Raw genomic sequence first — 14,256 nt, 5'->3', positions numbered from 1 at the left:
CTCATACAAGTTCTAGCAAGTGCAAGAGTCTCTAGCTGAAAAAAAAAAGAATCTCAAGCTGACACATTTTTTCTTGTCAAAATGCAACAAGTGATGGGTTTGATGAGTTATGAAGCCCATGAGTACTGAGGTACCACTGTAATTGAAATGCCTCAGAGAGACTTTGGAAAATGTGAAGATATTGCGCAATTGGTACCAGCCCGCCTACCAACCTCATATTAGATAGCAGCCTCTTTGATTGGTTGAAGTTATGGAACAGAACTAGGGCACCTTCAAAAGATCTTAGCTGATCTCAGCACTCTGTCTCTCCCTGTATCATTCTCTTGTCTGGCTGTCTCTTTTCTGCCTCTCTATCTCTCTTCTTGGGTTCAGATGAAGTGGGCAGAGCTTTAATCTGCTCTCAGCCAGCAAAGCTACTTACTGCTATTGCTACTGCTTGTCTTAGGTTTCTAAGAGGATCACAACAACCAACTAATAGATTGGTGGGAAGAAGTGCATAATTAGGTTTATTATAGTGAGGAGTATGCTGTGCCACATTGATCCGTCCCATGGCCTGATTGATAGGAAACAGGACTAGTGGAGATGGTCTGGCCATTGCAGGAGTCTCTTCACCTTAAACTGTCTTCACTTCCTCCCATATCAGTGAGGCACTATGACAAATCATCAATGCCAGGCAAGCATACATGGGACATCTGGAGATAAAATTCAACAAAACCGATAAATCTTAACCTGTCTCTGGATGGACATATCATCAGTTTGGCTTTTCCTCTCAGGCTTTCCTTGGTTTCTCTTCTTCCTGTATCAACAAGAAACTGTGGCACTATACCAATGCTGGGTAAGCACCAGGGTGTGCTATTTGGCAACATGATGCAACTATCAGGTACATTCTAACCTGTCTCTACATGAACTGATTGTCAGTTTTGCCTAATGTCAGCAAAATGGAAGATTGCATGATTGACTGTTTCTTTATCTCAAGTCTACCTCAATATGTGGACATTCAATGTTAAGATCCCAATATTGGTTACAGTACCAAGTCTAAACGGGATTCAGGCAGATTGTAGACATTATTCCCCTTGTCCTATTTCCTTTCCCCACCAGTCTTGGTTAGGCTGGGCCTAATGCAGCTGAAGAAATCCTCTAGGCAAGGCTAAGTTATAAATGAGTTTTTTGTTGTTGTTTTTTTTAGTTTTTGCAAGGCAAACGGGGTTAAGTGGCTTGCCCAAGGCCACACAGTATAAATGAGTTTTAAAAACTAAACAGAAGAGCATATATTTTATTTTAGAGGCAATAGAAAATTATTGGAATTACTTGTCTACATTTAAGGAAAATTACTTTGACAATAGTGTGTTGAACAGAGTGGGGCAGTGAAAGATTTGAGGCAGAAAGACAAATTAGGAGAATGTTGCAATAATCTTAGCAAGAATTTATGAGGGCTTGAGCTATGATGGTAGCTGTATGAATGCAGAGACTGGTAGGAAGTGAGAGATGTAAAAGCAGAAACAGCAAGATTTGGCAATTTGTTGCTTATATGGGGTAAGGGAGAGAAGAATTGAGGACAGTGACAAGACTATAAACCTGAGTCATTGAAAGGATGATGATGCTTTCAACAGAAACTGGGGAGTTTGGAAGAGAACTGAGTTTGAGAGGGATATAATGAGTTTAGCTTTAGATATGTAGAATTACATGGATAAAATAATAAGGAAAGAGAGACAGAGACAAAGAGACACAAAGAGACAGGAGGAAGGAAAGAAGGGGGAGAGAGAGAGAGAGAGAGATAGAGAGAGAGATTGTAGAAGGAAAGAGAAGAGGGCAAAGGACAGAGTCTCTTCCAAAATTAGGAGGAGACTTCTAATGATAATGAACCAGCAAAGAAAGACCAATCAGATGGAAAAGAGACATATCAGAGCAGTATCAGAAAAACTCAGAAAGGAAAGAGAATCCAGTAGGAAAGAGTGGTCAACAGTATCAAATGCAGCAAATAGGTCCAGAAGAATTAGGACTGAGAACAGGTCAATAGCTTTGGCAGTTAAGAGATCATTTGATAACTTAGGTGGAAGCAATTTCAGTTGAATGATTATTTGTAACAGCCAGCCTGTAAAATGACAGGAGTGAGAGAGGAGGTGAAGGTAGCTAAATTTAGACAATATTTCAAAGGAGTTTAGCCAAGAAAAGGAAAAGAAAGATAGGATGATAGCTATTGAAAATGAAGGTTGTTGTTATTGTTTTTTAAGGACAGAAGAGACTTGGGTGTGTTCAAATGTAGTAAGAGAGGCACAAATTGATAGGGAGAGGTTAAAGAATGCAATCTACTATAGAAGATGCTAAGAGATAGGATTAGATGCACATGGCAAGAAGAAGGCCCACAGACTGGGGAAAGGAGCTAAGAGTGGGAATTGATGTCAATGGGTTTTGAGATGAAGGGGGAAAAGAGTGAGCACATGTCAAATGGTTACATTTTTTGGTAAAGTAGAAGACAAGTTCCTCAGCTGAAAGAGAGGCAATAGAAAGAGGTACTGAGAGGAAAGAGGTTTGGAATACCTTCTGTGAGATGTGAGGAAATTAATTAGGGAGGAATAAAAGGACGATCTTTGGGGGGTTTTTGTATTTACTTTTTTTTGCAAGGCAATGGGGTTAAGTGACTTGACCAAGGTCACACAACTAGGTAATTATTAAGTGTCTGAGGTCAGATTTGAACTTAGGTCATTCTGACTCCAGGGCCGGTGCTCTATCCACTGAACCACCTAGCTGCCCCTAAAAGGACAATCTTGCTGAAGTGAAGATCCTTGAAGTTAGATAAACATGACATTGAGATTTTATCAAGATCCTCCATTGTGAGATATCATTCAGCTCCTCTTATAGAAGAGTACAGGTGGGAGAAATTTAAGGTTGCAGTCTGATAGGAGAAGTTAAATTAGGATAAGGGGAAAAGGATTCAAAAGCAGTTCCCCTCCGACTCTTCTCTCCTCTCAGTGGCCCCCCAGGAAGACAAGGCATCTTCCTACCAGGCTTGGGAAGGGGTCAAGCAAGATGAACCTGGGAAGCAGAGGCAAGGTAGGGGAATGAGGGATTGGGAAGCAATGGAAGAGGAAGTGGAGTGGGAGCTAGCAAGGCAGCATCCAACAAGAGGCAAGAAGTAGAGGGAGTGGTCACTGCCAGACGACTTGAGCACCAAGTGACCAAGAGCAGAATTCACTCTTATCTGCAACCCTGCTTCCGAGATACCCCATCCCAATGGACAAACTCTCAGATAGTTTGGAAGTAAATTCAGCAAAAAGAAATTAATGGGCATCTTGCCATCTTGTTTGTTGTGGTCTCCTTCTCCTTCCTCTTACCAAAAAGCAAAGAACAAAACACAAAAACAAAAACAAAAGTGAAACAAAAAAGACCTAGTCATCTTTCAGACCTGGAAAAACCATACACTACCTTCCATAACATCAGGGCAAATTTAGACAGAAACTTTACATAATTGGTGAATAGGATTGGAGAAATGAATGTGGTGATTTGCAGCCAGTGATGAATTTCTTCCATTTGGATCTATGTAGATGTCTCCTGCCAAGTATCTCTTTTACCTGTGATAGTATTAAAATAAAATGAAACTTTTGAGTCTTTAAGTATTCCTTAAGCCACAATTTTATAAAAAAATACATATACCATCATACTATTCTTGCTAAAAAATTATTTTTTCGGTGAGAACAAAAATGTTTTGAAACATTAAATAAGCAAAATTACATCTTAAAATAAATTTTCATTTTTATCTTATCCTTTTTAATTTTACTTTTTTGTATACTTATTATATGCAATGTTATTACTACAATATTAAATATATTTTCTAAGTAGACCATGACATCAAGGAGGTGATGCCATAACATGCATGTGAATTAGATTTGAGTGAGGGGAAACCATGTTAGACAATCAAGGTTAAGTGACTTGCCCAAGATCACACAGCTAGTAAGTGTCAAGTGTCTGAGGCCGAATTTAAACTCAGGTCCTCATCAAGGCTGATGCTCTGCCTGTCCCATCTAACTGACCATCTATGATTTATAAGTAAATAAATACATATTGGGGTAGGCTTGAATCTTTTTAATTGAGAAAGATGAAGAATCAACACTGTAAAGACTGAACAGACCAAAGTAAATGAATGTACAATGCAATTTATTTCTTTGAGAAGTAAAATCAAATGTAATGTTTTACAAATCAAATATCAAGAGTTATAGATTGTTAACACTATTTTATATAGGGTCTTAGCCCTAGTATTTACAAACTATGAATGAACATGACCTATCACAACATTCTGGGCTTCTTGTTTTCTTCATCTATAAAATAAGGGGGGGAGGGAAGGCTTAGGAGGAAGGAGATAATGATCTAGATGATCTCAAATCCCAAATGTTTTATAAATCCTAGTCATTTTATGAACCAATATCTAAAGTTTAAGGCACTTTACAACATAATAAAATGTATGAATAGTGCTGTGATAGCTCTCTATACTTATGGGATTCCACAGGATCATTGAATTTAGAAGTGGAAGGAATCTTAGAATTCGTTTTTATTTTACAGAAGAAGAAACTGAGAAATTGAGGAAGGAAGGAAACAAATATTTATTAAGAATCTATACCTTGTGTAGGGATATTGTGAATGGGAGGGGGGGGAGGAAGACCAGTACCTTTGATGTAAGGCCTATTTTCCAATTTTGGTGTTCACCTGATTTACCTACTTCTCAACTGTAGTTCCATGAAGCTATAGCATAAGCAGCAGTCATACCCCAGTAAATGTTTTCAGTAGATGGCTAAACCAGGTTGAGGGTAACTGAGGTGCCTCAAACTCTTTGGTTAGTTAGAGGGCTATCTACTACTATCTACCCACTATCTATCTCCCCACAAACACGTGAAGACTCCCCCCAATGGAATAGGTGGATGAGAATAATTTGTTCCAAAAACCATGAAAACAGTTGAAGCAGGTGCTGTGGAGTGCTTGGAGCTTGATTAAACATTGAAGATGCCACGATTAATTATTCACTTCATCCAGTGCCATTGTCTACCATTTTGTTTTGCCACTGGACTCCAATGACTCTGGAAAAGTGAGGCCAATGACTTTACAGCAATTCTGCCTCAAATCCATTGTATGTGTAAATCAAAAGACTTTACTCACACCAATACACCATTTTTATCTATCTCAAAGTCCTGTGGTGACAGGAAAGTGACAGTGGTGTGGATATACTGGAAACTGTAGTCACAACCCTGCACACAGGCTATAGAGTTATCTTCTCACTGGACTCGCTGTGGGAATCAGCAGTCTTCTACATGTCTGAGAAATCTTTTTTTTAGGGACCACACTGCTCACCTTCTGGTGAGATTCTGTAATAACCAGCACCATACCATCCATATGTGATATGGTTAATTACAGCAAATAGAGACATTTTGAAGCTGTAGATAAGTTCACTTACCTTGGCAGTATGCTTTCTAGGAATGTACACATTGATGTTTGAAGCATGTGTTGGGAGGTTGCGAGACTCCAAAGGAAAGCATGGGAGAGGAAAAAAAGGGAACCAAAGACTAACCTCATTGTTGTATGCCTGTGACAGTTTTATAATAGCATACCAGCACCATTCCTGGGAAACTGAATCACTTTTATCTTATGAAGATTCTGAAGATCATCTGGCAATATAAGGTATTGGACACAAAAGCATCTTTCTCAAACTAAACTGCCAAAGTTCAAACTCTTGCAGAGGGTGCAATTCTGATAGACTGGCCTCATTGTTCAGATGACAAAATTATGTTTAAAAATATTCTTTAAAAGACTATTTTACAGAGAATTCACATGAGGCAAGTGCTCATATGGAGGTAAGAAGAAGCAACTCAAGGATATTAAGGTCTTTCTGAAGAACTTTGGAATTGTGAGACATGGGAGACTCTGGCACAGGATCACGCAGTATGGTGTGCCTGCATCAAAAAAAGTGCTGTGCTCTATGCTCAAAACAGAATTGCAGTACTTAAAAAAAAGAAGTTTAAATTCAGGGACATCTCCACTCCAAATGTTCATATAAACTGCTTGTTCCTGATCTGTGGTAGAGTCTTCCAAGTTCATATTGATCTGACCAGCCATAGTCAGACAAATGGTACCTTGACCCCAACATTGTGATGGCATTTTGGTCCTCTTCAAAAATAAGGACCAACTAATCACTAGGTGCAAAGTCACTCTGCTAAAAATTTTCCAGTTATTATCTCATTTGATACTCACACCAACCCTGCCAGGTGCTATTATTATCTTCATTTTATAGTTGAGGAAACTGAGGCAGAAAGAAGTTAAGTAATTGCCAAAGGTCACACAGATCTCAGTCTAGATATGAACTCAGCTTGGGTTGACTCTGGCCCAGCAGTCTATCCAATGTGCCACCTTGATGCCTCTGGAGAAGGGAAGTGACTTGCCCAAGGGTGTAATCAGCAGAGTGGGGTTTGAACCTCAGGTTCTCTGAAAATGAATAGAAACAGTACCAGGAAGATCAGCATTTCAGTGAAGATGAAGATGCTTCCTGCATAGTCAGAGATTCTCAATATAGGTCCTAATATTTAGTAAGGTTGCTAAAAATTCATTGTCTGTTTACATACAACCTTTTCCAATTCCAAGGTCAGAATCAAGAATTTGCCTGTATTGCTGCCTACTATATAATCCCTGATCCATCATCCAGGACTTCCCATGCCCTCAGAACTTCAGAGGGAAGGGGACAATTCCAGATCAGTGAAGGCCTCTGAGGAATGACCCTTTTTCTTTAGAGATGGAGTAGACTCAATTTCCCCTTGTCATCAGTAATCAAATCCTCCAAATCCTTCTTGGGGACTAATTGTACAAGACCACTTGGTGGTCTTTTGGCGGCATTGTGGAGGGGTCAATTCATTCTAGATCATAATTTAGACAGCTGGGTGGTACAGTAGATAGTGTTGGTGCTGAAGTCATAAAAGCTCATCTTTCTGAGTTCAAATATGACCTCAGACATTGTGCCCCATACTGGAGAGAGTATTGTCACTGTCTGAGTTGGCACTTGTGGACCTCGACTCAGCCTCCCCATGACTGCCCATGCCACAGCAAAGTATTTCCATGGGTAACAACTCTGTCACTGCCCTTCTCTGTAATGACTTGTCCCTATGACTCACTCAATTCCTTTGCTCCCCCACAAAATATGGTCAGGTGCTGAGACTCCCTTATTGGTCCATTATAGGGTGGACCGATGAAGTCACCATAGGGTGGCCCAGGCATCTCTGGGCATCTGAGAGATTTTGTCTTATCATGCCAGAGTTTGAGGTCCTCTTCCTGTCATGTGTCATCCTCTTCAATCCAGGAAATTCCTCCCACTGCCAACTGGTCCATACTGGGAAACTCAGGTGTTTCTGACCTCTTGAACTTAGAAGGCTATGAACAAAAGAAGAGTTGTCTTGCCATATGAATGGCTAACTCTTCATTCTCTAAACTCCCAAGGAAGAGTAGAATGAATCACTCAGAGTAAACAAATATCAGGGTCAGGAGTATCAATGTAAACTCCACCAATAACATGACTATACACCGCCAATTCACTTCCTTGAGATTGTTCTGATCAGTCCAGCAGACTATAACTCATTAAAGTGGTCTGTGATGATAAACTACGAATGTCCCAGCTTTTCTTAGCAACACAATGATCTAAGAGAGAATAAAGGACTCACAAAGGAAAATTCTATCCATATCCAGATGAAGAACTGATGGATTCTGAATGTACATTGAAGAATATTTTCTTTAATTACTTTATTCTTTCTCATACTTATTATTTTTATTTGTTTCTTCCACGTGGAATTTGAAAATATATATGATAGCACAAGTATAAACTATATCAAATTGCCTTCAGAAGAGGGGAGGGGAAGAAGGAAAATTTGGAGCTCAAAATATTGTAAAAAGTAATGCAAAGGGGTGGCTAGGGTGGCGCAGTGGATAGAGCACGGGCCCTGGAGTCAGGAGTACCTGAGTTCAGATGTGGCCTCAGACACTTAATTATTACTTAGCTGTGTGGCCTTGGGCAAGCCACTTAACCCCTATTGCCTTGCAAAAACAAAAACAAAACAAAACAAAAAGTAATGCAAAAATTTTCACAATATACAATGGGTGGGGGGATAAAATACTATCTAAATTTAAAATTTTTTTAAAAAGTAGTCTGGACCTGACTTAAGTCAGGATTCTAGTAGTTTAAATAAAAATACAATTCCTAGCATAGAGACAACACATACAGCAGAGGAACAAAGAAACATGGCAATTATGAGGAGGCCACTGCTTATTGTGTGAGAAGTGGAATAAAAGACATTGATGACATGTGTGACTAGCAATGGAGGTATTCAACAAGAATAAGCTATTCAGGTGACTTGGACAAAAGGAATACCTTTAAAAGAATCAAAAGAGGATAAAAAGGTGCTAATAGGTTGTGATCACCACAACCCAGCAGGAAAAATGCTTTGTGAAAGATACACGTTAATTAGATCAGGAACCTTGCTGGTATTGAATTACAGTTGATGATCCCAAGGGTTTGAAACTCAGATCTTGGAGACAGTCACCAAAAATCAAGTGATGACCTGGAGAAAGTTCAATGCATAGAGGTATCGCAGAGGAACAAAAGACATGATAATTCATAGCAAAGAAGAGCATGATCACATTGCCATCCCTCCAGCCCTGGAGTTTTTATTGCTTTGACAAAGAAAATGTTCTAGATATATGAATTTCTGAACTGTGCCCTCTTCATTTCTGTTCCCATGACATGTATTCCCTATTTGTGTGCTCCTCAAATGTATTTCCAGTTCGCATGTATCCTAAGTGGTAGACTGTACCTCATGTGTGCATGGGGATAGATTTCCTTGTTAACTTTTGCTGAACTATTTGATTAGCTGCATTGTTTTGCATTAATGTAAAGTAAAGTAAAAGTAAAAAACACAAAGGGGCTTTTGAATTATGGTTTAGAGAGAGAGTGTTGACTCAGTCAGTCAGTCAATAACCATTTATTAAATTACCTACCATGTGCTAGGTATTATGAAAGTTCTGGGGAATATAAAAAAGAGGCAAAAGACAGTCCCCGACCTCAAGGAACTTACAATCTGATGGAGAAGACAACCAGCTAACAAATGGGTACAAATAAGCTATATAGCTATATACAGAATAAATAGGAAATAATCAACAGAAGCAAGGCTGGGGCATCTAGAAATATACAATTGAAATATAAAAATGAATATATAAATATACAAATGAAAGTTTATATATAAACTTTATATAAATATACAAATGAAAGCTATTATGACTTGACAAGTGTTCTATGATTTCTAAAAAAAATGAATAGTTTGTAACTATAAAAAGTTTTAAATTTCCTACATTAAATCACATTTCCCTTTCTTTAAAAATGTATTGGGCAAAGCTTTACTTAAATATGATAATATATAGGGCAATTTTAATTTTGAGATGGGTTAATTCTGGGGAATAAAAGTTGGGGAACTGATTTCCACCTAGGATCATAGGGGAAAAATAAGGTTGTTGGTAGTATTTTTCTGGTTTCTTACCAGCTCTTCCCTTCTCACCTCCCCCACTTTGGTCAGACAAGTCCCAATGGAGCAAAAGACAGGCAAGAGAGTTATCTTCTGATTAACTGAAAAACACAGAGCAGAGTCAAATGTGGATGCCAGACTATTAAATGGAAGGACCAAGATGAAGAGAATAGGAATAATTATTTCAATTTGATGCTATTACCTCTGGGATTGATCAAAATCATTTCTCCAAAACTAATACTACTTAATTTTCACACCTGTCAATGGGATATGTGAACAAATATAAGCAATTTTATCAAACAGCATCTGGCTCTATTGTCTGTCTGCCTGAATCCTGTATTTTGAATTTCACAAGTCCTTTAATTCAAAACTGCTTGAGTGTGAAGTGCCAGGAAAATAATTGATATTCAAGAAAAAAAATTGAATGCTGCATATTCTTTGTAAATTTTTTTAAAAGCATGATTTGATGAAGTGTGATCAATTCAGTAAAACAATGCATCCTAACTAAAGAGGCTATAATCAAGTTTCTAGTCTAATTGACACTACCCTTACACAATTTCTTCATTATCTTGAAACCTTATTGATATCCACAACAACAAACATAAACAAATTTTAAAGTGTATCCTTATGGCTGAATAGAATTTACTAAGAATTCTTTTCTTCTTTATTCAAAGAGTATCCATTTTATCTCTTAGGACCCATTATGAAAGGCAATGTGATGTGGTCAATTGAGTGCTGCACTGGTAAATAGGATTCAAATCTATTTACTTTCTAGCTGTGTGATCCTGGGCAAAATGATTCTCATTCTTGGAACCTCAGTCTCCTCAGCTACAAGATGGGGAGACTGCAATAGAACCAACATCACCAATTTGTTCTGGGGATCCAACAGGATTTTGTGTCTGACTCTTCATGGCACCATTTGGGTTTTCTTGGCAAAGATACTAGAGTGATTTGTGATTTCCTTTTCCAGCTCCTTTTTTCAGAAGCAGCATTAAGTGGCTTGTCTAGGGTCACACAGTTGATGAGTATCTGAGGTCAGATTTGAACTCAGGTCATCCTGACTCTAGGCCCAGTACTCTTGTGCACAGTGGAGAGACAGTTGTCTCTAGCAAAAGGAAGAGGTGATTCAAATCTGGCCTCAGACACTCACTAGCTGTGCTATACTGGGCAAGTTACTTAATTCTGACTGCCTCAGCTCCTTCAACTGTAAAATGAGGAAAATAATAACGCCTATCTCCCAGAGTTGTTGTAAGAATTAAATGTAGAACATTTGTAAAAGTGCTTAACACAATGTTTAAATATGAACATAATACATGTTTAACAAATGCTTATACCCTTGCTTCCCACACCATTGAAGCACAAAGCAATGTGTATCAATTCTTTCATAAAAAAGTCGATAAAAATAGATTTAGGTATTTTAAAAATTATTTGACCACTTCTTCATGTTTAATTGTGGGATTACCTTAAAATCAAATCTTATTCAATATAACTGAATAACTATTTATGAAATCCCTACTAAACAATGGAATTATATGGACAAAATAGAAAATATTTCCTGTCCTCAAAGGGCTTACATTATATTAAAATGTGATAAAGCAAAGAAGGCACAGTCAAAGGACTAGATTTGTGTCCTGCCCTGCCACAGTTGCTAAAAAAGTGTGTTAGATGATCTCTATGCTCATTCCCAACTCTAATATTCTATGATTCTAGCTGTGCAACATTGGAAATCAATTAATTACTCTGAGACTCAGTTTTCTTATTTGTAAAATGGGGATAAATTCTCCACAGTTTATCTCAGAAGGTACTTGGGAGGCTCAAGTAAGATAATAGATGTCAGTGATTTTGGAACCATAAAGCCCTATAAGATGTAGGCTAACAGTACAATAGCCCTTCTGAATTTTTAAATCCTTTTGAAGTCAGTGGAAATTCTGTGACAGAAGGAGCTCATAAGCTAGCATTTTAACTTTTAAGAGGTTTTCTTTTTCTTTCTATCTAGTGGGACAATTATTGTCTATGTCTAAAACAAATGCTTTGACATTCTTGTTAATAATGTTTGTTAACATCATATGAGAAATAATAAACTGTATTTATAGTGACGCCTACTTATTCTAGCAGAGTTTGGATAACCATCTGTCAGGGCCATTATAGAAGGAATTCCTCTGCTGTGTGGGATATTAGACAAGATGACCTCTAGGGTCCCTTCCAAATCAGAGTGCTATGATTCTATAATTTAATTACTCCCTGATGGTATGAATTAACGAACAATAATTTTGATGCTGTAGTGTGTTTTGTCTTCATAGACTTGTGAAGTTATATTTTCTTTTTCAATCCCTTCTAAATTTTCATCTTTCACCAAATTTCTCATCCTCTAATAGAAAGAATGAATAAAGTTGTATTTATATCATCATTGGACTTTTTTTTTAGCTGATAAAAATCAACTCTCAAATTTTTCCCCATTTGGTATCAGCTTTGGAGCACGTGTAAATTAGCAAACCTGGCAAAAGAAAAAAGGAAAATTTCCAAGAAGAGGTTAGGAGATGGCATTATTTTTTTCTGTGGGGCTGTTGGATTTCACATTTCAAGAGGGGTGAATCTCAAGAGATTCAGAAGCTCAGTTGGTATAAACAACCACAATTTTGGATGCTTATCAAAACCTCAATAAAACTAGGCCAGAAATCTACATGATTTTCTAGTGAGGTTTCTAGTATTTCCTGTTTCCAGTAGGACTGAAGATAACTTGGGAAGAACCTCTCAGATGACTGGGAACAGCTGGATATGATGAGAATATTCAAGGTCTAAAAAAATCCAAAATGTTACAAGACTGTCCATGCTATTTTCCAAGATGACTGTTGAAGAGGAGAATTGCTGACAAATCTTCATCAATCTACATCCCCCCCCAAAAAAATCTCCAGACTTGTCTTTCTCTTTTTTTTGGGGGGGGGGGGGTTAAATGCATTTTATTTTAGACAACCTACATGACATGTTTTTAAAAACAATGCCTCCACTCCAAATAAATCAAGGTCAAAAATAAAGGGATAAAGCTCAAGATGACATCAGTCCAAGTTTGTCCAAGTCCTGGTGGTTGTGTAGATGACAAAAAGCAGCAGCCAGTTATGATGACAGGTGATTCAAAGTAATCAGCTGAATTTGTTAACATTTCTCCATTTCTAAACCATCCTTAAAGAAAATCATATATGGGGTCACACCATCCTCACGGAAGTCCAGGAGAGCCACCATGCCATCTGGATTCATGTTTTCACCTATGAAGAACTGATAGTTTTTAAAATTAGCAAGGATATGTTTGATTTGTTCTGCAGCTCCCTCATAAAAGGTTTTACTCTATCTGGCTTGTTTTCTTCAAGTCTGCCTTTGATTGATTTCATGTAGTCTTTGATGTACTTTTTGTAGGACTCTTTTGTGAAACTAGTTTCTTGCAGATGATGGTTTATTACTATATCAACTCCAGTGATTACGGTGGCATCTGTTCCTTCACCCTCAGGACCTTCAGCAGAGGCATTTCCACCGATGAGTGAATCATCAATGGTACCCTCTGTCCTACGGACCATCTTCCCCTCCACCTCCAGGCACAGCCCGTTCGCGATCTCCCGGGTCTTGTAAATGTTGGAGAACATCTCATCTTGGCTGATGAGGTCCCGGTAGACGATCAGGGAGGCGGCGGCGGGAGGCTGCGGGCCGGAGCTCGGTGCGAGCGCGATGCAGCCGGAGCGGCGCTGGGGGGAGGGCAGCGGGCGGAAAAGCCTTGTCTTTCTCTTTCAAAAATCCTTGACAGGTCTACCCTTTGCATTTTTAACACATTAAGTCCTTATGGAATATGTTTGTCAGATCTAGAGCCTACAAACGGTCAACTAACCCATACAATGCCATCACTGGATGAATTTCACAAATTTGTCCTTAAACTGTTGTTTAATTGTAGTGCCCATATTGTAGCCTCATGCATCTAGAAGATATAACAGGTATATGGCATAATAGCTTACCTTTCTAATATTATTTCATTTTCTAATATTATTATCTATCATATATTGTACATTCCAGACATACTGGCCTACTTGCTATCTATTCCACCTCCCACTACCTTTGCAGAGGCTGGAATTTGTCTAAAATTTGTTCCCTTCTTATTTAATATTTATAACAATAATATTCAATGTTTATGTAACTGGCTTGTTGTATGCCTAGACAGTGGCATGAGAGGTGCTAGTTGACCTGCTTCTAAGAGACAGGAGACGTATGTACATGGACATTCTTCATTGACCTTCCATGTAGTTGGGAGTAGACGCTTTTCATTGTCTGGGTAGCCAGACTTTAAAACTACCTGACTAAAGAAGAGTTGTTTTTTTTGGCAATCACATCTAAAAGTTAAGAATGGAAAGTCATACCTTGTGGTAAGGGTAGGGGGAGGCCATTTTGGGTCCTCTCCCCCTTCCCTTAGGTGCTGTAGTTTTGAGCAATGGGTTAGGGGGTTTAATCTGTTTCTTTTGTTCTTTTCAGTTCTAAGTGCAAAGAAGAGCATCCCCAACCCAATGGATCTTGGAGCCTAGGATTCCAGACTGGATGTTGCAACTAGTCCAGAAGAGAATTCTTGAGAACCAGTTGGGATTACTGCTCCATAGTTGCTGAACTAAGCTGTGGGCCTCTTCTCCTTCCCCTCCTCCAGAGACAGTACCCTGGAGAAGTTTAGGAAGTCTATCTTTTCTTTCAT

At 38.5% G+C, this 14,256-nt stretch overlaps 1 pseudogene; it reads right to left on the bottom strand.

The window, feature by feature from the left end:
• Nucleotides 1-12,515: 12,515 nt before the first annotated feature.
• LOC141516376 (translationally-controlled tumor protein homolog pseudogene) lies at nucleotides 12,516-13,201 on the bottom strand (annotated as a pseudogene).
• Between the last annotated feature and the right edge of the window lie 1,055 nt (nucleotides 13,202-14,256).

The sequence above is a fragment of the Macrotis lagotis genome, chromosome 3 (assembly GCF_037893015.1).
Source record: "Macrotis lagotis isolate mMagLag1 chromosome 3, bilby.v1.9.chrom.fasta, whole genome shotgun sequence".
Taxonomy (NCBI): domain Eukaryota; kingdom Metazoa; phylum Chordata; class Mammalia; order Peramelemorphia; family Peramelidae; genus Macrotis; species Macrotis lagotis.
Note: the sequence above shows the minus strand (reverse complement) of the source record. Positions and strands in the feature narration are given on the sequence as shown.